Source organism: Rhipicephalus sanguineus, chromosome 11 (genome assembly GCF_013339695.2).
Source record: "Rhipicephalus sanguineus isolate Rsan-2018 chromosome 11, BIME_Rsan_1.4, whole genome shotgun sequence".
Lineage (NCBI taxonomy): Eukaryota > Metazoa > Arthropoda > Arachnida > Ixodida > Ixodidae > Rhipicephalus > Rhipicephalus sanguineus.
In genome coordinates this window covers 35,223,919-35,245,511 of record NC_051186.1, presented here as the reverse complement: position 1 = coordinate 35,245,511, position 21,593 = coordinate 35,223,919, and positions in this window count along the sequence as shown.

The window sequence follows — 21,593 nt, the reverse complement described above, 5'->3', positions numbered from 1 at the left end:
ATCAGTTCTACGGCAGAGGTCAACGGTGCAGACACTGAGGACCTCCTGCCCTCCTGTAAGAATGGTTCAGTAGCAGCGACGGAAGGTCTGTGTTGTAGCCCAACTGCTTCTGCAAGTGCAACCGAAGATCTCCTGCGTGGTACCGCCGACGCCCGAGCTGCAGTGCCATAAGGTCTTTGCGTGTTAGTCGAAGGTAAATTTGGCAGCTTCTCCGCCGTGGCTTCGGCTCCGCTTGCCGCTGGTGGCGCAGATGACGGCCCAGCGGCAGCGCCATAGGGCAATGTGGACTTTCCTGGTGCTACCTTGACGAGGCCCTTTTTCGTGAGGACAATTCGCGGCCTGACAGGTTGTTGGGTTCCCGGCTTTGCGCCACCGACTTGTCCTGCGGGTGGTCTGATGGCTACAGGCGGTGCAGCAGAACGCAGCGACGGCGATGTTGACCCTCCAGTCCGCGCCGTGGGTTTTGCGCGTCCAGCAGCGCCGCGGCTTCCGCTGCCACGAACGACCTCTGTCGGCATGACCCCTTCTTCATCGTAGCCCACGTTGCCACGCCCTCTACGGGCGCCACCCTTGTCTTGCGGCCGCTTCCAGAGGCCATGGAGATCGTGCTGTGCGGGACTCAGAGTTCGATCTATCGGTGGCCTGTCCGTGCTTTTGCCCGAACGTTGCCGCGGTTTACCTCCGTCCTTGCTAACGCCTGGCTTGGCTGCAAATGTGAATGCCGTAATTAAACGCTCGTAAATTCAATAGCAACATCTGACTGCAGGATAATTTTATTACGTTAAGTATTCATCACATGTCCCATGAACTAGAATATAATGCGACAAAACTTTGAGTAATATGCAAGAACGTAACTAAATGCCAGTAGTGAAGCTTGCTGGGCTAGTTGGAGATACATGACGGTAAGAACAGCGCGAACATAATAGTCAAATTATCAATCGTCACAAAGACAAGCAGGTTAGGGAGGTTATAGAGGCTATGAACGTTACACGTGCGAGGAACAATTGTGCGAGCGTGGCGTCTATTGCACTATGTAGCAAAGAGATTGCGTTTTTAGATCGTTGGCAAACAGGACCAGGCTTAGTTGTTCAATGGATATCGCCTAATCTCCTCTTGTTTTCTGTTTCTGTTCTTGCTGATGGTTCGCACTTATACGTGTCAAACGCATCAAATAAACAGCTGATAGTCAGCCGTCATGTCGTCGAGTGTGCTCCTTCCTGGTCATATGCTATTATGTTCGCGCTGTTCTCAGCGGCGTTACTAAATAACACATCGTTAACCATTTCGGTAGAGGGCTAGCCATAACATGTTTGCAACATAATGCGTGTCTAGAAATATTTTCGCGGAACGTGAGGAAAGCTTCTTGCAATGAATTCTCACAAATCATTATGCGACGTTACAAGTAATTCACTGGCATGAGGGCTCAGGTGACGCTCTATAAGAAGCAATAGCTAAAGATCACCTCCCCGGGTAGAAACATTTATTATTAAGCGATCCGTCTTACAGCGAAAAGGTGTGTTTTGGCATGGGACTTGCGTTATAATTAAGTCAAAGCACTTAATACGCCCTTGTGCAGATGCATTATATACAAACGTACTACCCCTAGCCCCCCACCCCCAAGAAAAAACAAACCTATCGGAACTACAAGGAATTCTCCAACCACGGGTTAGCAGTTTGGAAAGGAGGAAATATTTCGCCAGCGCTAGATGAAGTTATTAGGCGTGGTTCATCCTGTCGGGCCATACGGCTGTCAAGCGAATGTTGACGTTGTTCACAATGTGTTCGCTGGCTATATGAGCCATAGTCTTCTTTGCCTAAGCAATGTCCTTGATAAAATAATGAGTATCATTTAGCTGACGCCAATAATAGAGCTAACTTTCAGCCAGCATACATATCTCCAAAATAACCATCCTCACTGGTTTACAGAGACGTTTTGCATTGCTGGTAACATTAGCTCGACACAGCATTTCTGGTGTCGTGGCTAAGACGTCCCACGAAGAAGAAGGAACGCGGCAGCGGCGGCCGACGCGGCCGGTGCGGACGCCGGCGATCCACGGGCAGGGAGTGGCGCGGAGCGACGAAGAAAGACACCCGGACTCTTCTTCTGCTCGTCACACACTACTCAAAACTTTATTATACAGGTCGCCTCTAAAGCGCCCCCAGCGGCGCATACATTTCATCGTTGCCGAGTGAGGCGCCACCCAGCAACTTCATAACTGAAACTAATGTGAGAAAATATAACGATACAACATCATTTCTAATATTAAGTTAGCGTGCGCAGACTGTTGAATAAAGGGAATATGCAGTACTGACAAATGTTGTTGTTTCATGACAAAAAAAAAAAAAGCCCCAAGTGGTATAAGAAGGTTTCGCGGTCTTTACTGACTGCTCATATTACTACGGAAGCTGTCCGCCACGGTGGCACGGTGGTTACGGTGCTAGAAATGTTAAGCCCAAGGTTGCGGGTTCAATTCCGGCCGCGGTGGTCGCATTTCGACGGAGGCAAAATGCTGAAGGCCCGTGCATACTGTGCGACGTCAGTGCACGTTAGTTAACACCAGATAGTCGAAATTATCCAGAGACCGCCACTACGGTGGGCCTCGCAATCGCATCGTGGTTTCGGCACGTAAAACAAGAGATATTATTGCTGCGAAGTACTTACCTGTGCCTCCGCCGACGCCTCCGAAGGTGCCTATCGCGGCAGGCCGAGGTTGTTGCTGGGCTGCTGAGGAGGGCTGTGGTTCCAGTGGCGGCTTGGCTGCAGTGAGGAATGGCTGCTTCTGCAAGGAAGCCGTGGGGTATCTCTTTTGGTGGACGCTGATAGAGGATGAATCGCTGCTTTCGGACGACGAGCTGGAACTCGTGCTTGTCCGACTCATCGAAGACATGGTTGTTGTTGTTTTTATCTCAGACATGGCCGCAGTAGCCAGCCGATCACTTGAACAGCCTGCTTCTTCTCTGCGTTCCTGGCTAGGCCACGCGCTTTGGTTGGTTGATCCTAGAGGAATGGCACAACCCACCACGGGGGATCGGCCACGAATCGTGCGGCAGTAGGATGTGTGAGTGAAAAAAAAAAAAAAAAAAAGGGGGGGGGGAGAAAAAAAAAAAAAGGATAATTCTCAAGAGATAATTTTAGGTAAGCGAAAATGTTATTTGTGTTCGCGGTTTCCCAATTGAATGCTAAAGAGATAGAAAAAAAAATGGAAGAGAAAGAGTTAGTTAAATAAAAGCATTAAATAAATAATGAACGATAAATGAAATAAATAAATCACCGGTGTGTACTAGAAATATTAGCATGGCAGTTCTCGAGCTGCGGCGGCAGTTTCTGATAATGATGATGATGATAATGATGGATGGGATGGTTATGATGACCGCCGCCAGTCGAACGCAATCATATCGATAACGAGTGTAGCTGTTATCGATGTGTCCTTCTAACGGACTGTCGATATCGGCCGCCGCTGATTGGCTCAAGCTCGGCGAGCAGCGCGCCCCGTTTCCGGTTGAGCTTCTGCAATGTCATTTTCATGTGACGGAGGTTCATCTTCCGCAACGTCACATTTTGACGTCACATTTTAACGCATATTCACTAGGTTAAAATAAACCCGCAAATCCTAGTTTTTTAAATGCGAAGCATTTCTTAGCGAACTTTTCGCACTTTGAGCGTTTCTATCTATCTATCTATCTATCTATCTATCTATCTATCTATCTATCTATCTATCTATCTATCTATCTATCTATCTATCTATCTATCTATCTATCTATCTATCTATCTATCTATCTATCTATCTATCTATCTATCTATCTATCTATCTATCTATCTATCTAGCCGCCTACGTCTGGGTGCTCTCATGATCGCCTCCTTAACTTGTTGTAGACCGAAATTGGCATGGGAGGGTAAGAGGATTTCACGAATATGACTGTCGGGTCATGACATAAATAACGCGAAAATCCTGTCGCGTACGTCGTCAAACCCTTTCTTCCAGACACGTGTGGCACATACCCGTTTACCATGGGCCGCGGTATACGGGTATGCACCACAAGTGATTGACAGTTTATATCTACCCAGGAATGGCGAGAACAGACATTGGTAACTTAAATGCGAGAGCGTTAAGAAAAACCGACATCGGCAGCGTTGACCCGACGAATGGAAATAATAGAAATTAGGATCCCAGCAGGAATCAAACCCAAGCATTCTGCGTGGCAATTAGGTATTTTGCCACAGAATACCACAGAGACACGCCAGGTCTATAAACTGGTCTAGAAAAGCAGCCTATGCAGACGTAATGTCGGTGCAACGTCTATTGTAGTTGTGGTGCTGGCTATCTAATTTTACAAGTACCCACTACGCGTCCGTAAGGAAGAATAAGCTGCAAAAGGAAGAATAATGGCGTAGTGGGCACTCAGCAGCTGTGCATCCAGTAGGCATCCTAATAATAGTAATAATAATATCTGGGGTTTTACTTGCCAAAACACCCATATGATTATGAGGCACTCAGTTGTGGAGGGCTCGGGGAATTTCGACCATCCAGTGTTATTTAACGTGCACTGACAGCGTACAAGTAGGCATTCTCAAAAGTTTGAAACGGCCAACGTCGGGCGCACAAACGCTCTTTTCCTCGCGGCACGCTTAAAGGCGCATGCGCACGGGACCCGACTAGGCTATGCGTTCTAGTCTTGAAGGCGAAGCTCAAGCGTCCTCCAAGTTTTTTGCTTCTTTATTTGTTTGTTTGTTTGTTTGTTTGTTTGTTTGTTTGTTTGTTTGTTTGTTTGTTTGTTTGTTTGTTTGTTTGTTTGTTTGTTTGTTTGTTCCCCCTTCCCCCCTACCCTCTCCTACCACCCCTCCCGGCCCTTGCGACATTAAATATTGTGACTGCGGCCTGCTAACTGAGGCGATCTTGAGACCACTGCACTGTATCGCTACAGTAGGTGTCAAACTGATAGTATACCAAATGTCTCACGCTATTTATTTATAATAGGCCCTTGCGCAAAAAAAAATGCGATTAATGATCAACAAAACCATCAAGCTGATGGCGAAACTCTAATGTCCGCATATCGTGCAAAGCGCACTTATGCCCCGCCCTATGCACGGTCGCTTCTTTTCAAGATGTCATCCCAGCTGTCCATTTCGCTAAGCAGTTTTTCGGTTTTCAAGCATTTCGCAGCCTTTTCATAGCCCCACCACGTCGTCTTAAACTGCGCTTTTCGGGGAGAGACGTAAAAATTGATGCATGAAGAGGCGGTGAAGATTAAAAGAGCTGCATAACGCAGTTCTGATTGCTGGAAAGAGTTCATGTTCACGAATTCTTACCGACGTAGCTGCTTCAGCCGTCCTTTAGCCACCCTTTCCCATCACCTGCCCCCCCATCCGAAAAAGAAATGTTATATTCCATATCCCGTCGGAGTGCTCCATATGCGGCGAGCTCTAACCGCCCTGTAAGCTTTTTTATTTAAAAGACTCCAAGTCGCCTCAGGCATTTCTGAATGACGAACGATAACGACGATGCGTTTTTTTCCCTAGAGCAACAAGTACAGAAATTGACGGACAATGTAAAAGACGCGTTAAATTGCGAGAAAGAAAATTCCCCGAAGTCCACGCGTAGATTTCTTAAGTGAGAGAAAGCGCTAAAATGTGCTTTCGGCTTTATATTTCGCGAAGAACCCGCTGACTCGAACGTCGCAACTTATCCTTCGCGTTTGCGTGAAGCGCGTAGGAGTTAACTTCAGTGAAACGTTCCGGTCGTGCTCTGCTTATCTTTATTCGGCTGTTTCCTTAACATTCTTGCTCTCTTTTTATTTTCCCGTATTTCATCGTGCCGTATAAACACGTCGCATTTCCAGGAAGAACATTTCAAAGCACCCCAATGACCAGCACTGTCACGCACTTCATACCAATGTTATGTCTTCATATCACAACTCAGTTAAAGCAAACGTAGGAATAAACGAAGTACCCGCTTTACACACCTCTATACACGTTTGAAAAAAGCGCGGAAAAACCACAACACAAAAGCACGAAGGAGACGTGCCTCTGTGTTATGTTTTTTTTCGCACTTTTTTCAAACATGAATTTGCACCAACTCGCCCAACTGTCCCTGCTAGACCACTATACATGTTCGTAATCGATTTCATGACGCTAATGTATGTCTGACAACCCAAGAGTAAAAAAAGATATTGAGCAAGCTTTGTGCATGACTATGCTTGAAATCTCAATGTGTAGCCGCGGCGTAACTTGGATCTGTACGTACTCTACTTCTGGGATGATTGCATGAATGTCTTAGCAGTGCCGGTGTGATTCAACACCGCCGGCCAAGCGCAATGGAGATCGTTCAACGGGTACCTTCGCTTTGATTTCATTTCATCAAATCGCACGTCATGTCAGCGTGTACCTCTACATTAATATGAACTGCACTTTAGAGCTAACTTTTATAAAGGAAGGAGAGGTGAGGGAAGAGGGGGAGGGGGAGGGGAAGTGTTACACGCGTTTATCGATAGGTGTGGCGCTCTTCAGGGTAGCGTGAAGAGTGTCGAGGAGGATGTGCAGTGGTTGTGGAGAAAAGAGCAGCACAGCTGGTTCAGTATAATTACTTCTGCAGCTGCGGTCCTCAGCCTCCAGGAGAGTCACTCACAGGAAAGGAACTTCGCGAATCCGAAACTCTCATTTTCGAGAGCTTAGCGTTATAGCGGCCAGAATAAGAAAAACGAGCAATACGGATGCTTGTCCACGTCACTTCAAGGCTATATAGACCGAATAACTTCTCCTAACCAACTAGTCCAAGAATTCTTCTTCCTAAGATCTTAACTTCTTGCCTCCGGCAGCATCCACCCGTTTGAGATTTATCCAATTGTGTTGCTGTAGAGTCACGGCATGAAGTCGCTTGTCTGGATTCTCTTGGTCGCCGGTGTCGCGCTGACCGAGGAATGGAGCCAGGAGTTTCTGTCAGCTGAAGAAAGGTCCGAATGGGTGATGGTTGTGCCGCCCCAATTTCACCACTACATGCACCAAGCGCAAGAGGCCGTGTACAAGGAGTCTCTGAAATACAAACACCTCTTCCACATTCTCAAGATTAAGAAACTGTGGGAACAGGTGAGTCATTTCCCATCACGTTCTGCGGAGGTTTCTGGTGATCAGTTGTGCTGTCTGGCGCAGCAGACAAACAAATGTGACACTAAAAGCACAACGATAGCGACGAGTAAATGTTGGTCGTCGAAATCCGACCCTCTTGGGCCAATTTATACGATATTTGTACACGTATTACCGAATATTCCGCAGTAGCTGAAAAACGTCTCAACAGTTGCAGTTTCCTGCAACGCTATTCACGTCGCGTTTATAAACCTTTAATTAAACAGAACAACACCAGATGGTCGATTTCCGGATCCATCCACTACGGCGTCCCTCATAATCATATACTGGCTTTTCTTCGTAAAACCCCAACAATTAAATTAAAATTAGGTTTGTTCGGTACAAGGTGTACTTGTGCCTTTGTGACTTCTTACTCTGATATTATCTGACTTCATGATAAAACGAACATCACAAACATTTTATATTCTTCTCGTTTTTAACTTTTATTTTCTCTTTGTTCACAGCGACACGGCCAATGGGTCGCTCTGTACATGAAGATAAAGGTTGCCGAGTCTGAGTGCCTCTCAAGAGAACACAAGCAGCCCTCCAGGTCACAGTGTCCACCACGAGACAGAGCTGTAAGACATTTTTACGGTTTAATTTGAATGCAAATGTTATACAGCAGTACTCAAGAGGGTTAAAAAAGGACAGCTACACCATGCAACAAGTAGTGTGCAATGGTTTCACTGATCACTGCTCGTACGTAAGAAGAGTGAGGATGCGTGTTTCTTGCTTCAATTTTCTGGGGTCTTACTGTCATGATCATTACTCCTAGCCTGATGTTCCTATAGATACCTTTCTTTCATAATTAATTTCCATCAATGTTCTATCTATCTATCTATCTATCTATCTATCTATCTATCTATCTATCTATCTATCTATCTATCTATCTATCTATCTATCTATCTATCTATCTATCTATCTATCTATCTATCTATCTATCTATCTATCTATCTATCTATCTATCTATCTAGAAACGTCGATACAACTATGGCACAATAAATAAGCTGGCTTTAGTTTCAGATTTCTTTCTGTCTGCCGCCTCATCTGTTAATCCATTAGGAAATAATTACGAGATAACGAAATAGCGCTCAAAGAGATGACGGACCAGGCAAAGAAACAAACAGGACGAGCGTGAAACTTCAATAGATACCACATTTAGAAAGTTACTCTTTAGAAGGTTACCTTTCTAAATGTGGTATCTGTTAGCGCTCGTCCTGCTTGTTTTTTCGTCAGGCCCGTCGACTTTTTGAGCGCTATTTCGTTGTCTCAGATCAGCAACTACCAACTAGCCCAGCTCTCTGCGCGCTCAGAATGAATGAATCGTATATTTGCCAGGATGCTCGATTCTACCAAGTGATGGAGAGGACGGCATATCGAGTATAATGTGGACATAAAACAGCCTGTTAATTCGTGTTAATTCAGCTTTGACGTAGACTTTGACAAGAAAAGCAACCGCCAAGCTAATTTCGCGTGCCATGAGTTTACCTGAAAACCCGCGACATTAGCTAATGTTAACTGAATTCTTACGGCAGCAGAAACAAAAAAAAAGCACTGGTGAACGGATCATTTTATACACAGCGGGATGACATGAACATCTTCTGTGCATGAATAATATGCTAATCGACTTCGCGTTTTTATGAATTCGTCTCTGGGATTACGCCAATAAAGATGGCTTTTACGGCAATAGGCATGATGACCAGTGATATTCTCCATATACACTTATATATGGTGCTGTTACCACCTAAAACAGTTATTTAAGCAAAACAAAATATTTTCGTTGCTTAAGCTACCCTGGCCTGTATTATGTGCTGGCCCGTAGAGCTCTTGAACATCCGAACTTTCTTCCGTTCTCAGGAGGCTATGACTTTAGTAGGAGCTAGTGCGCAAAGTTGAATGTGACATCGCCACCAGCCTTTTATTTTTACATCCTCTTAAAAATCTCAAGCATCCGCTGGACTGGCCTATTTCGCCTTTGAAGGGACACTAAAAAGAAAAACGATTTTTCTCACATTAGTAATTTACTCTTTCCCAATACCAAAGGCACCACGCTTCCCGCGAGAAGACGCTTGGTAAACGAGAAAGTGCGGGAAAAGAAGATGCGGCTGGTGACGCCACCTTTAAATTCCAGCGCCAAACGCCGTGACGTCATGTATTTTCACGGCGTCTCCTAAGTGCCACGTAGTTCCTAATCAGTAAAAATGTAGTACATTGTCCTCTGAGGGGGCCATTGACCTAACATATTAAGTCTCGGGAAATTTTGTTGAGCCAATACGCCAAAATGCGGGAAAATACACTTTGAAATTCGTGACGTTACGCGCGGAGATATCGGCGTGCAATTTAAAATGAAACTGTGGACTTGATTTCCTCCTCTATTAAAAACCCATGATTGTAAAATTAACGACGTTAGAGTGCTCAAAGCACAATTTATCAATCTAAATCTATTCATGGTTTCACTTTAGTGTCCCTTTAATCATGGCTAATCTACCGATTCAACTGCACCTTGCCGTGCTTCCCCTAATGTGTTATACGCTCGAAAGACGAATAGTCTTCATTGTTCTGCACTGGTTTTATTTCCGTCGACTCATTTTGAAACTAATTCTTGCTTTTTGTCCAACATCATGATGTTCAATCATGTAGCTTCAAGTTCGTGTACAAAATGCAATTTGAGCAATGCTCATGATTTCAACAAAGCACAACCATACGTTTCTAGCTCTACGGTGAACCATAATATTTGTGTGTTCTTTTTCTTTTTTCTCTCTCTCTTTTGGCATGGCAGCGTGTTCGAATGTGCAAATTGGATGTGATCACCGATCACCGACACACACAGCCTATCCACACCAACATGGAGTGCCTGAGACCGTGAGTATTGCTGCATTCATTAATAAAAACAGAGTGAAAGAACGCATTTACTTATAATAAACAATAATAAAAACACAAGAAGCCTCAGTGGTGTTTCCGGCGAGGTGCCACGACACTGTTTGTTGTTTCGCTCTTCAGCACGTAAAGCAGTAAACTGCCCTAAAGTGCTTTCCGGAGACAAGGGGTTCCTCTCTGAAGCATCCAGTCGTTCAAAGGGCCCATAAACAATCTCTGAAGATACAAAAAACGAGCGCGTTGTTCCCTCCTAGTGTATCCCGCCTTTTCGGTACAACTGGTGACGCCATCAGTCTGTTCGCGTGACGTCATGAGTAAATAAGCTCTCGATTTTTGGAACATATACCAAGGATATCCGTTCTGCATTGTCTCGCATGACCATCGTCCGCAGTCAACTGATTTCGCTTCGTTTTGCGCGTTCTTGGCTGCGCAAGCGGAGATAACAGCGTGTAACCGAAAAGCGCGGAAACCTGATAGGTTGAACGCTAGTGCTGACATTGTCGGCGTGTTTTATGGCTAAATAAGGGACGAAGAGGAGATAGCGCTGTAGCAAGAGCAGTGAAGGCGAGAAGGAAACCACTATCTCGTCTTTGAACTCGGAGTGGTTTGAATGTGGCTTGAATGTTGCGATCGGGCGGTGTAGGCAATTAAGGTATTACGGTTTTCATAGCGCTGGTACGGTGTGACATGTTCGTACCAGATAGTGTGGTGTGGCTGGCTCACCAGTGTCGCAAATAATGTCATAATTGTTCGGGTTTTACGTCCAGAAACCGCGATATGATTACGAGGGACGCTGTAGTGGAGGGCTTAGGAAATTTTTACCAGCTGGTAACTTGCACCTAAATCTAAGTACATGGGCTTCAAGCATTTTGCCTCCATTTAAGTGCAGCCGCCACGGCCGGGATTCGATCCCGCGGCCTTCGGGTCAGCAGTCGAGGACCATAACCGTTAGTTCCGGAGCGTAGATGACAGACTGCAGTGCGTTCTGTCAAATCGTCGAGATGCGGGATAGTTGGTATACGTTCAAAATAACAGGGCGAAAAAAACCACACAAAAGGGGAAAAAAGGCTACAAGACCTTGCGTGGAAGGAAGCCCAGAAGGATTCCTAGAAGCAATTTATGTAAGCTCGCTTTACAAGCGTCTCAGCCTTGGACCTGAGGCGCTTGCAAAGCAAGCTTACATAAGTTTATCGTTTACGGAACCCTTGTAACCACGAGGATTGTTGCTACGACGCTATCACTTAGCAGCTGACATGCTTTGAGCTGTCTGACCCAACGTCCTGTAGCAACTGTTATGAATCAAAGAGACGTCATCATTCGGATGGTTCTGGATGCATTGTGCACGATTGCTGCAGTAGGAACAGCCCTTTTTTGGTAAACACACTGTGTGGTCACATTAATAACACGCCACAATCGTAGTCCATGTTTTAAAAAAACGCGCTTTCTTAAACCTTGTAGAAAGAGTGCTTAAGAGCTGGAAGAAAACAATTGTGTAGTGAATGGTGCAGTTCTCAATCATTTTCTAAATGCAGCTCCACTACAGTGAAACCTGAGAAAGTGCATAGCCCGGGTACCCAGCGATTCCCGTTCGTAGAGTTCCCACTGCTTCGTTTACCAAACCGTCGATGAAGTCAATGTTTGAGGTAAGCTTGTAGGGCTTCCCCGACACGAGTAGAATCTTGTTAGGGAGATTCGCAAACTTGGTGTGCGACATGCGTGCTACTTTTTGCGTACATATTCAACTTCCTGCTTGTTACGGCAGTTGAGATACGTGTCGCCTGCGGCAAGTTCCGTCAGGTTGTTTCCCTCTTCAGATGTAGCGAAGTAGGCGCCGAAGAAGCAACGGTGGGAGTAGCAATCGCGCGCTTGGCGAGGCGATGGCGCCCTCTCTTGCGCGGCGCGGGTGTCAGCCGAATGTCTCCGAAGCGTTTTTAGTAATTTTTAATTAATTATTGCGATTACTTCTTGGTTATTCCTGTTAATTATATTAATTAATACTTTGTTCGTTTATTTTAACCCGGTTTTGAGCATTGCTAGCCTTGTTTTAGGCCTGTATTGACCAGTTGATTTTGGGCGTGATCACGCCACATGAGACGGACGGACCGAGTGCTGACCCCAAGGTCGCGGGATCGAATCCCGGACGCGGTGGCCGCATTTCAATGGAGGCGAGATGCTACGGGTCCGTGTACTTAGATTTAGGTGCCCGTTAAAGGACCCCAGATGGGCAAAATGTGCGGAGCCCTCCACTACGGCGTACCTCATAATGATATCGTGGTTTTGGGACGTAAAACCTCAACAATTATTATTATTATATTTCTCGTTTACAGGCATCACTAGGTGATAACACTACGCCACCTTGCGGAAGCGCACATTCAGTATCTTTCCATGTGGTGAGTTTGCAGAACGAAAAAAAAGAAAGAAAAAGAAGCTTATGTGCACCTGGATTTTTTCTTTTCTGCCTCTTCTCGCGATATGCCTATTACGTGATATTCAGACAAAGCAAGGCATTCGTCGTCTAAGGCCTGCAGTTTTAAAAATCACACTAACGTTTTGCTCACTTTTCAGATTGGCAAGCACGTTGTGCTTCTGAAGATTGGGAAATGTGAAGAGAAAATTTTAAAAAAGTGATTTCATGGACTTGAAATAAAATTATTCTTTTTGAGCACAAGTGCAATTGCAGTCTAACACTGGATACGACTTGTAGACGGATGTTTGCAATTTCCAAGTTCAGCAGGCCCATGAAGTAAACGCCACGAAGGTGGAACACTGACCTAGAGCTTTACAAGAAACGAATGTGCAGTGGCTTTTGAGCACACGTACAAGTTAACGTCATAGGTGTGACATTTCAGGGGCATAAGAGAGCACAGTAGGTCTGGGAACATTCGGGTGTTAAGGGCTTATCATGATAATGATTTAAGGAGCTCCAAGCATAGATCAGTGGAGTTCAATATTAGCGACAAAGCGGTAACTCTTTTAGGTTCGACTGTCACAAAGATTTCTTCTAACGCGTAGATGTGCGTCGTCCATCTCATCCGATCGCGAAATCGCAGGTGGTTCAAATCGATGTGAAGTTTTATTACTTAACGCCCATGACTACCCACGTGACGTCTACATCAGCGGCTCGTTTCTTTTACGCTGCAAATCATTCACTCGCCTACATTCATACGAACATGTGTGATCATGTTTTCATTATATACACATGCGATTACTAGCAGCGAGCATGCTATAGCATCACGAGTTTCACTCTCATGTACAAGATGGTGTTGTTGTTTTGGTGTCCTTTTTTTTTTCTTGCGTCTTTGACGGCGTGCGGGCCGTCGCCTGTCAAACGTATACGTATGATTTCAAAGCATAGCGTCGGAAGCTGTCAATCACGTAAAGGCAAGGAAAGTTGCCTTTTCTTGATTCTGAAGTTGTCGCTCAATGAGCTCGACCTCGTATACATAAACTGCACAAGTAATGCGCCTTGCGTCGTTTACATGCTACGCGCCAACGCAGCTGGAAAATTTCTGAACACAGGCATACCCCAAGCGTTTGTTTATTTATTTTTACGTTGTTTAGTTTGCGTGTTCGCTTTCGTCTCTCACTGTACAAGTACACGCTATAGTAACACCAGTGATATTTAAGCAGGGGTCTCTTTCATGCTAACTAGTTCCACATTCGTGATTCATGAAAGCTTGCTAGAATCTCTCGTCGGGCTCGATGAGAACTCTGCCTACGAATTGTGAGGCGGAGCAGCTTGTTTATTGATCGCGCTGATCGAACTCGGTGTATGGTTTCGTAGCAAACACGCTGGTCGTTGAATTGGAATCGTCATTGACTCCAGAGAATCATGTCGTATTGAAATTCTTTTGAAATGAGTCTGAAAGGAGCACGACACTTCTCCGAAAGGTTTACAGCTGCGTGTTTAAACGCACGACGCTTTCTTCAGTGTGTTGCGTATGTATATGAAACCGATAGTTATTACAGAATAATTTACGGCGGGTATGGCGATGTGAACTTGAGAGAAGCGAAGCGTGTAAAAAAACATTCGGCCTATTCGAGCAGCCGCAGTTTGTACAACGTGTTTACATGACTCTAATATTCGCCGACGATTCAAACTACAACTAAAGGCAAGACGCAGCTGCGGCATCGGTTCCAAAAGCAAGGCCAGCTGTACTTCTCATAGGAGCGGAATAAATAAACAGCCCATTCATCTACGACACTTCTCACGGCCGCGCATGTCTATCATGGCAGCCAGGGCTTTCAGTTTTCGCGCAAGTTTGTTTGTTTGTTTGCTTGCTTGCTTGCTTGCTTGCTTGCTTGCTTGCTTGTTTTCTTTTTTCCTCTCCGCTCATCGGATATTTCATTCGGCATCTGTTCCTGAAAAAGTATTTTGCACGCTCATTTCCAAAAAGAGAAGCGCGGCAACGCTGTCGCACAGCCTTCTAAATAAGCTTCTACATGATTTGTGTTATAATCGCGACGTAAGCGCGCTGCGTTGTAGAATGGGATTCTGATTCATTCCTCAGTTTCTTGTTTTGCTGCGTTGATACTGCGCTACTGACTATTTCTTCGGTACATAACTTGCCGAGTCTTATCTCCTGTGTAATGAATATATAATTTATGCACAATTTCTTTCTTAAGGCGAAAGCCTTAGGTGCCCCATGAGACGCGAAATTTGACCGTCGGCGTCATAGCCAGCGATTCCGGACATCGCTTTCAGTTCGCGGTTTTTGGCACCACGTGGCGTACGGACCTTAAAGATTCGTAATTCCCGCTATGACTCCGACAGCGTAGCGGACACAAAGACAGACGACAATATCGGCTTTCACCACCACGCGCGAACCGGCAATCGCCGACTGATAACCGCAACGCATGCGACGAGCGGGCGGCTGCTCAACTGTGAATCAGTGGTGCGATCTTGTACGCGTTACAAAATAAACACGGAGGCGTGGCATGACAACCGGCCGCACGTGACCGCACGCGATTGGTCAATGCAGAGCCGTGACGTCTGTCGCGGTTCAAATGGGCCATTCGCGTGCGGTCACGTGCGGCTGGTTGTCATGCCACGCCTCCGTGTTTATTTTGTAACGCGTACAAGATCGCACCACAGCACTAGTTTTGTTGCAAAGTGGCTCGGTCCTTCTTCAAGACGGCGGAACCTGGAAAGGGCGTCCTGCCCTTCCTCTCATTTTTCTTTCAATATTTTCCGAGTTTCTTCCATATTTTTCGTCCGATCGTACTGCCGTCGGCCTCCCCTGGTTCCTTTTAAAGTTGGCGAACACGCCTTTTGTCGCTGCCGTGTTTTGAATCACAGAAGCTAATTTTGAGAAATAATACCATCTTAAATTATGATGACGGTCGCGCGTTTCGGACTATGCACACTCAGGCTTGACTTCCCTCATTTTGGTTGACGTCAGTTTACAAACCCATTATATTGTACAACTGGGTGAAAGCGCCAAGCCGTGTGTTACAGTCACTAACAGACTTCGCTTTTTCGTGTTCAATAAGCGACTCAAATAAGGCACAAATTTATTTGAATAATGAAGATTATTCAGTAGCCTTCGGTGAAGTATTTTAATTAGGCGCCATAGTTTCAACTATGTTGCTTTCCTTTCTCAAACTCATAATAAAATACGCCCTAAATAACTTATGTTCCTAAACACAGTACACAATTTACAGCTCGCCCTCGCCTTTCTTCTCAGTGTTTCTGAAAATGAAATTAAATCGAATAAACTGACAAATCCCACCTCAATGCCTCAATGGATATCTGCTAGTCTGCAGATTTGTGCGAAGTCATGGATTGAAACCAAGCTCTTGCGGCCTTTTTAAAGCAGAAAAAAAACGAAAACCAAAACGTGTTTCTTTACGTGACAACGTACGTTACAGGCCCTTCACGAAATCCATTGAAAACTTTTGTTACATTTTGAAAGTTTTATGTTGCTTATGTAAATAAGGCAACTGCAAGAGTCTCGAAACGCATGTCTTCTTGTTCTCTGTGATGAATGCTTGTTTACCGTGAAAAAAGTGCGTGTTCTTTGCAAAACATTGTTTCGATTGCACCTAAAGTTGTAGATGCCATCTAGCTAAGATTTCAAGAATGATTTTTTTTGTAAATTTGTTAATTATAGGAAGAGTTGCAAGATGTTGAACTGTCCTGTTACCGCATTTCCAGAAGATCAGCACCACTGACAACTCAGGTACTCTGTGTCTTTACCTCGGCAAGAGTCCATAAGCGAAGTTAGTTTCTTTTTTCCCGCTTTCTTGTGGACACTGTAGCCTCAGTACGTTGTAATATTCAGGTGATGGGTCCCGCATGTTTTTATCGCTATTTTTCATTGCGGCACCATTCTAGTGTCGTCACTGAGCGTATCAGATTAGAGGGTTAACTGAAGTTGCGTGTCATAGTCAGTGACTCGATCACTGCGCTGCAGTCCGTGGCTCACCATTCGCAGAAAGCCCGGCTCCCTCAGAAAGGCATCATCTTCTGTATCAAATTATGGCCGCCCTTCTGCGGAGCAGCCACTCATGTTTTGTAGACACGATCACCACAGAATGATGTGTACTGCCCATTTATTTGTAGTGCGCACTGATCATAGTGAGAAAATCCGACGTGCAGGGGGGGAATAAGGGCGTAAGGCAGGCTAGCCGATGTTTTCGTATACGTGAGCCTATCTTGGTCAAAGGCGTCAATGACCAACCCTTTCAAACATATGGCGCCTTTGACGAATATACCACCCATCGAAACATCAGCTAACAGGTATGAGGCCCCTATTATGGCGAAAGTCTTGGATGCCTCATCAAACGCGAAAAGTGACCGTCGGCGTCTTCGAGATTTGGCAATATCTCTCGATACTTCGCGAGACCGGCGTTGGCGTTGAAGGATGCAAAAAAGTAATAAAAGTGGGTTCAAAGTCACGTGATCGATACTCAAGTGAATGTGTGTGTGTGTGTGTGTGTGTGTGTGTGTGTGTGTGTGTGTGTGTGTGTGTGTGTGTGTGTGTGTGTGTGTGTGTGTGTGTGTGTGTGTGTGTGTGTGTGTGTGTGTGTGTGTGTGTGTGTGTGTGCAGTCGGCGTACCAAAAGTCACATGACCTCAGTGTAACATGACGTCAGCATGACGTCACAGATCGCCAGAATTTGACACATCGTAATGGCGACATCGAAGGGCATCGTCACTTGATTAAAGGCGGGCCGATCACGGAGGCTCTGCAAAACCATGTCAGGAGCAGAAAGCTTGTAATGCCTCCGATCCGGGAGGCAGTGCAAAAGCACGTTGAACTCGGAAAGCTTTTGAATGTTACGCTGGAGGGGAGGGTCAGCACGTCGACCGAGAAGAAAAGAACCAGAAAATGGCTTTCGCCTTCGAGTTGTCTTAGGCGATTGCATAAGGGACCCTCTGAGTTTTTCCTGTTCAGACAACCTCTATAGCACACCTATTCGGTGTCTTTGACTACGCTGTCGCTCATCTTCACAAATTCAGTCATGCGATGCTACCAATAAGCACTTCACAAAATTCAGAGGGCAGTACTAACATTTAGTAGTCCGAAGTCGCCGACATGGGTCACTGGGGCAAATAGATACGACCCGTTGAACACAACCACACATTTATACTTCGTCGTTAACGCGGGAGTGTCACGCACTAAGCTTCGCCGAAATTAAGCTTGGAATGTTCTATTGGAAGCATAAGTTAGTTCGTACGCAATCTGGGAAAGTTCACATGCGCATGCTATGCGCATGTGAACTTTTCTAGATTACGGACGCTATTGCTTCGCGATGAGTTATTGCAGTCATGACGGCAGATGTTTATCCCGCCTCTCCAATCTTGCTTCTGCTCCCTAGGCTGTCTTCTGGCGCTGCTGTTGCACGTGAAATGGTTCAATGCAGTGCATTTTGCTTCGTGGGATACGAGTCAAGCAATTTATTCTCATGGTATCCGCGTTTCTTTTTCTTTTCTTGCCATAGGTTGGGAAATCCACAGCATGAATAGAGGCTTAATACTTGTGTAGCTCATTGTTCGTACACCGGTGCACCGAGCAGACAATGTTGAACCAGCTTCAATGGAAAGCTTCTGAGCTTTCATTTGTGCCAATACAGTTAAGTGTAAACGATCACATTAGCAGTTTGTGTTGACAATTAAAAAACGACCGCTTTAATTGATTTGACGTATTTCATCAGGGCTTATAGCTTAGAACGCTAGGTTACGTTAAATCCAGTTAACTTGTATATTCAACAGCTAGGGCACACTGTTCATTCAGCTGTGATTAAGCCCTCTTTCGGTCAGTCCAAGAAACGCCTCTGTGAGCATCATAAGCATAATTATCATCATCTTCAACCTATTCAGTGACCACTTAACTGAGGTTTTCTCTAGCGATCTCCCATTCCCTCTATCCCGCGACAGTTGATTGCACTTTATTCCTGCGACATTTTTAATTTCATCACCTCGACCTAACACTCTGCTGTCATTGACTTCGTTTCTGTTCTCTGGTATCCATTACGCTGCACTAACGGCACATCAATCATCGGTCCTTCATATTAGTGACCTGCGCAAGTCCACTTTTTTCTGATGATGTTAACTAGGATGTCGGCAACGCCTGTTTGTTCCCTTATTTTCTCTACGTATCATTCGGTGTCTTAATGCGGGCCATTTTTTCTTCCGTCATACATTGCGCGGTACTTCACTTTTTTCTTGAGTTTCCTTGTTATCCTCCAAGTTTTCAGCCCCGTATGTTACTACCAATACTACGAAATTGCACAGGTCGGCAGACTCACTCATGAGTCGACTCACTGAAACTCATTCAGACTCAGATAGGGCCATGAGTCTGGACTCTGAGCGAGTCCGGGTAAGTAATCTTTGGTGTGTTTTAGTCGGAGTGAGTCCACTGAGGAAAATTTTAGTGAGCCTGAGCCCAGGTGCGTCCCAGTTGAGAAACATATTGGTTATAGAGTTCCAACAGGGGAAAGGAACGTTTACTATTTAATAGACACAGGTTTCAGCCATTGCAGACTTCATCTTCCTCTTCTCTTCTCCGTCGGTTCTTCAGCCGCAGGATCCCTACATCCTCCCGGGCTTTTATTTTCATCCCTCCGTGGATGGTATAGCAGTGTATTCCCAACCGACGCCTCTTCAACTTTGCTTCGTGGTCCTTGATAATATATAGTCTTGAAAATTCCTTGTTGCCTCGCTGTTTTCACGACCAGGTAAGGACCTACAAATGGACACTTTGAGTCCAGACCCTTTCGAACCAGTACCATGTCTCCAGGTTCAATTTCTGGGCATGGCTGACTGGTGACGTTTGTCAAAGTTCGCCTTCATCGTTTTCCTATATTTCTCTCTTCTGTTGCACATCCAAAGGCTTTTTCCTTCAGCGTGACTTTCTCAAATATACACAGTTCTTTGTCCGCAGGAAGCCAAGGTGGTTCTGAAAACGGCGAAATAGGGGCTACATCCTAAGGCAGCAGTGTGCGACCGGTTATGATGGTTGACAGCAGCTTCCAACGCGCACTTCCACCCGCCTTTGAAGTTGGGGTACAGGGCTATGAACATTTTCACATCTCGAATAATTCTCTCAGCTAGAGAGTTCGCTTCCGGGTGATATGGTGCATGAAACCGCAGCTCGATACCTCTTGCGGTAGCCCAATGCTGAAGTTTCTCGCTTCGGAACGCCGGTCGTTGTCTGCAACAATAACGTTGACGTTGCAGAACATGTCCCTCTCTAGAAAAGAGATGACGCAGTTCGCATCCCTCCCTTCCAGCTTTGGCAGCCACAAACGGCGTGCATTCGTCCACTGCGACTAGAAAAGCTTGAGTCTTCTTGACGCCCTCACCCTTCTTTTCAGTTCTGCAAAATCAGGTGCAGTATTTCAAGTGGTTGTGTCAGAATACTGTGGAGTTACCATTTTGTTTCCACGAGGCCTAAACTTTGCTTTTGCAAATTTGACAGTTGTGGCATGGTCTTACATATTTAGCCACGTCGTCCTGCAGTGCCCTTCCAAGTAAATCTTTGGGTTAATTTCTGTACGTTCTTTTGAACCCATCGTGACCTCCAGACTCAGGGCTGTCATGGTATAGTCGCAGTATTGTAGGTACTGCCGTTTCGGGCACAAGTACCTTGCCATCTTCTATCTTGAGGTCTTCGGAGCCTTCCCACAACTTTATTAGGTTGACTTCTTCAAGGTTATTGTCCCTGGGTACATGGAGTCTTGATAGAGCGTCTGCGTCCTGGTGCTTTTGTCCTGGGCGATGGGCCACTTCAAACGTGTACTGCAGAATCTCACTGACCCATCTGGCAAGCCGGCCTTTGGTTGTGTCAATTGCAATATATAAGTCAATGCTTGGTTATCTGTATAGTATAAAGTTTTCCTCAAGATAGCTCCTAAATATTTGAGTGCCATAACAACTGCCAAGGCTTCTTTTTCTGTGGTAGAATAATTTACTTGAGCCTTCGTAAAGGTATAGGAGAAATATCCTATCACTTGTAGCATTTGTGCGACGGGCTTATTGGGTCTCTTTGATAAAGAACGGCTCCAGTACCATAATGAGAGGCATCTGTGCACAACTCAAACGGCAAGTTTAAATCCGGCAGCGTAAGTACAGGATCTGCCGAATAATTTCGACGAGTTCGTTGTAGCAACGCTCGCAATCTTCCGACCACACGAATGGGGTATTTTGCGTAAGGGCTGTCAAACACTTAGTCTTTGTGGCATAATCCTTTATAAACCCTCGGAGTGCCGGCAAGGGCCAAGAAGACGCGAAGAGAGTGCAAATTGAATGGCTTGACTAGTGTTTTATCCGCTGAATGCTCTCTTCCTTGGTGCTTTTAGTCTTTCCGTCAAAGGACCTGCCTAAGAACACAACCGTCCGACAAAAAAATTCGCTCTTCTTAACATTTATTTTAAGTTGGCTTTACTTAGTGCTCCTAGAACCATTGACAGGTGGGCAATGTGGTCTTCTCTTGATCTGAATAGACCAGTATATCGTCAACATACACGTTGCAGAATTTTTACAAGAAAAATTTGAGCACCATGTTCATCATTTTCTGGAAACAAGCGCCAGAATTTTTCCACCAAATGGAAGCGGTTGTACTCGTAGACGTCGAAAGGCGTGACAAAAGCGGTGAACATCTTAGTTTCTTCTTTCAGAGGTACTTGCCAGTAACCCTTACATAAATCAATCTTGGGAACACTTGCATCCTCCCGTCTCGTCAATTATTTCGTCGATCGGGGCATGGAGAACGGGAACCAAGTCAGTGTGCTGTTAACAAGTATAGTCCGTGCACAATCGATAGACCCGTCTTCTTTTGGCACAATGGTAATCGGTGAAGCAAATGTAGGGTTGATGGTCTGATAATGCCGGAATCTAACATTCCTGGGAGCTCTTGCTTAAGCCATGCTTTCTTTTCGGGCTTAGTCCATAGGGTTTCTTTCGCACGACACTTTATCTCGAAGCTCGAAAGGTACTTCAATTACTGTAGTTGCTGGTGGACAGTCCCAACACACAAAAGTCAGGAAATGTTGACAATCTTCGAGCACGTGACTTTCCTGTCTGAGATGTATGTACGAGGTTGGAATGCTCGGTGGTGATGGCGTCTTCAAAGAATATTCATTTAAATAGTCAT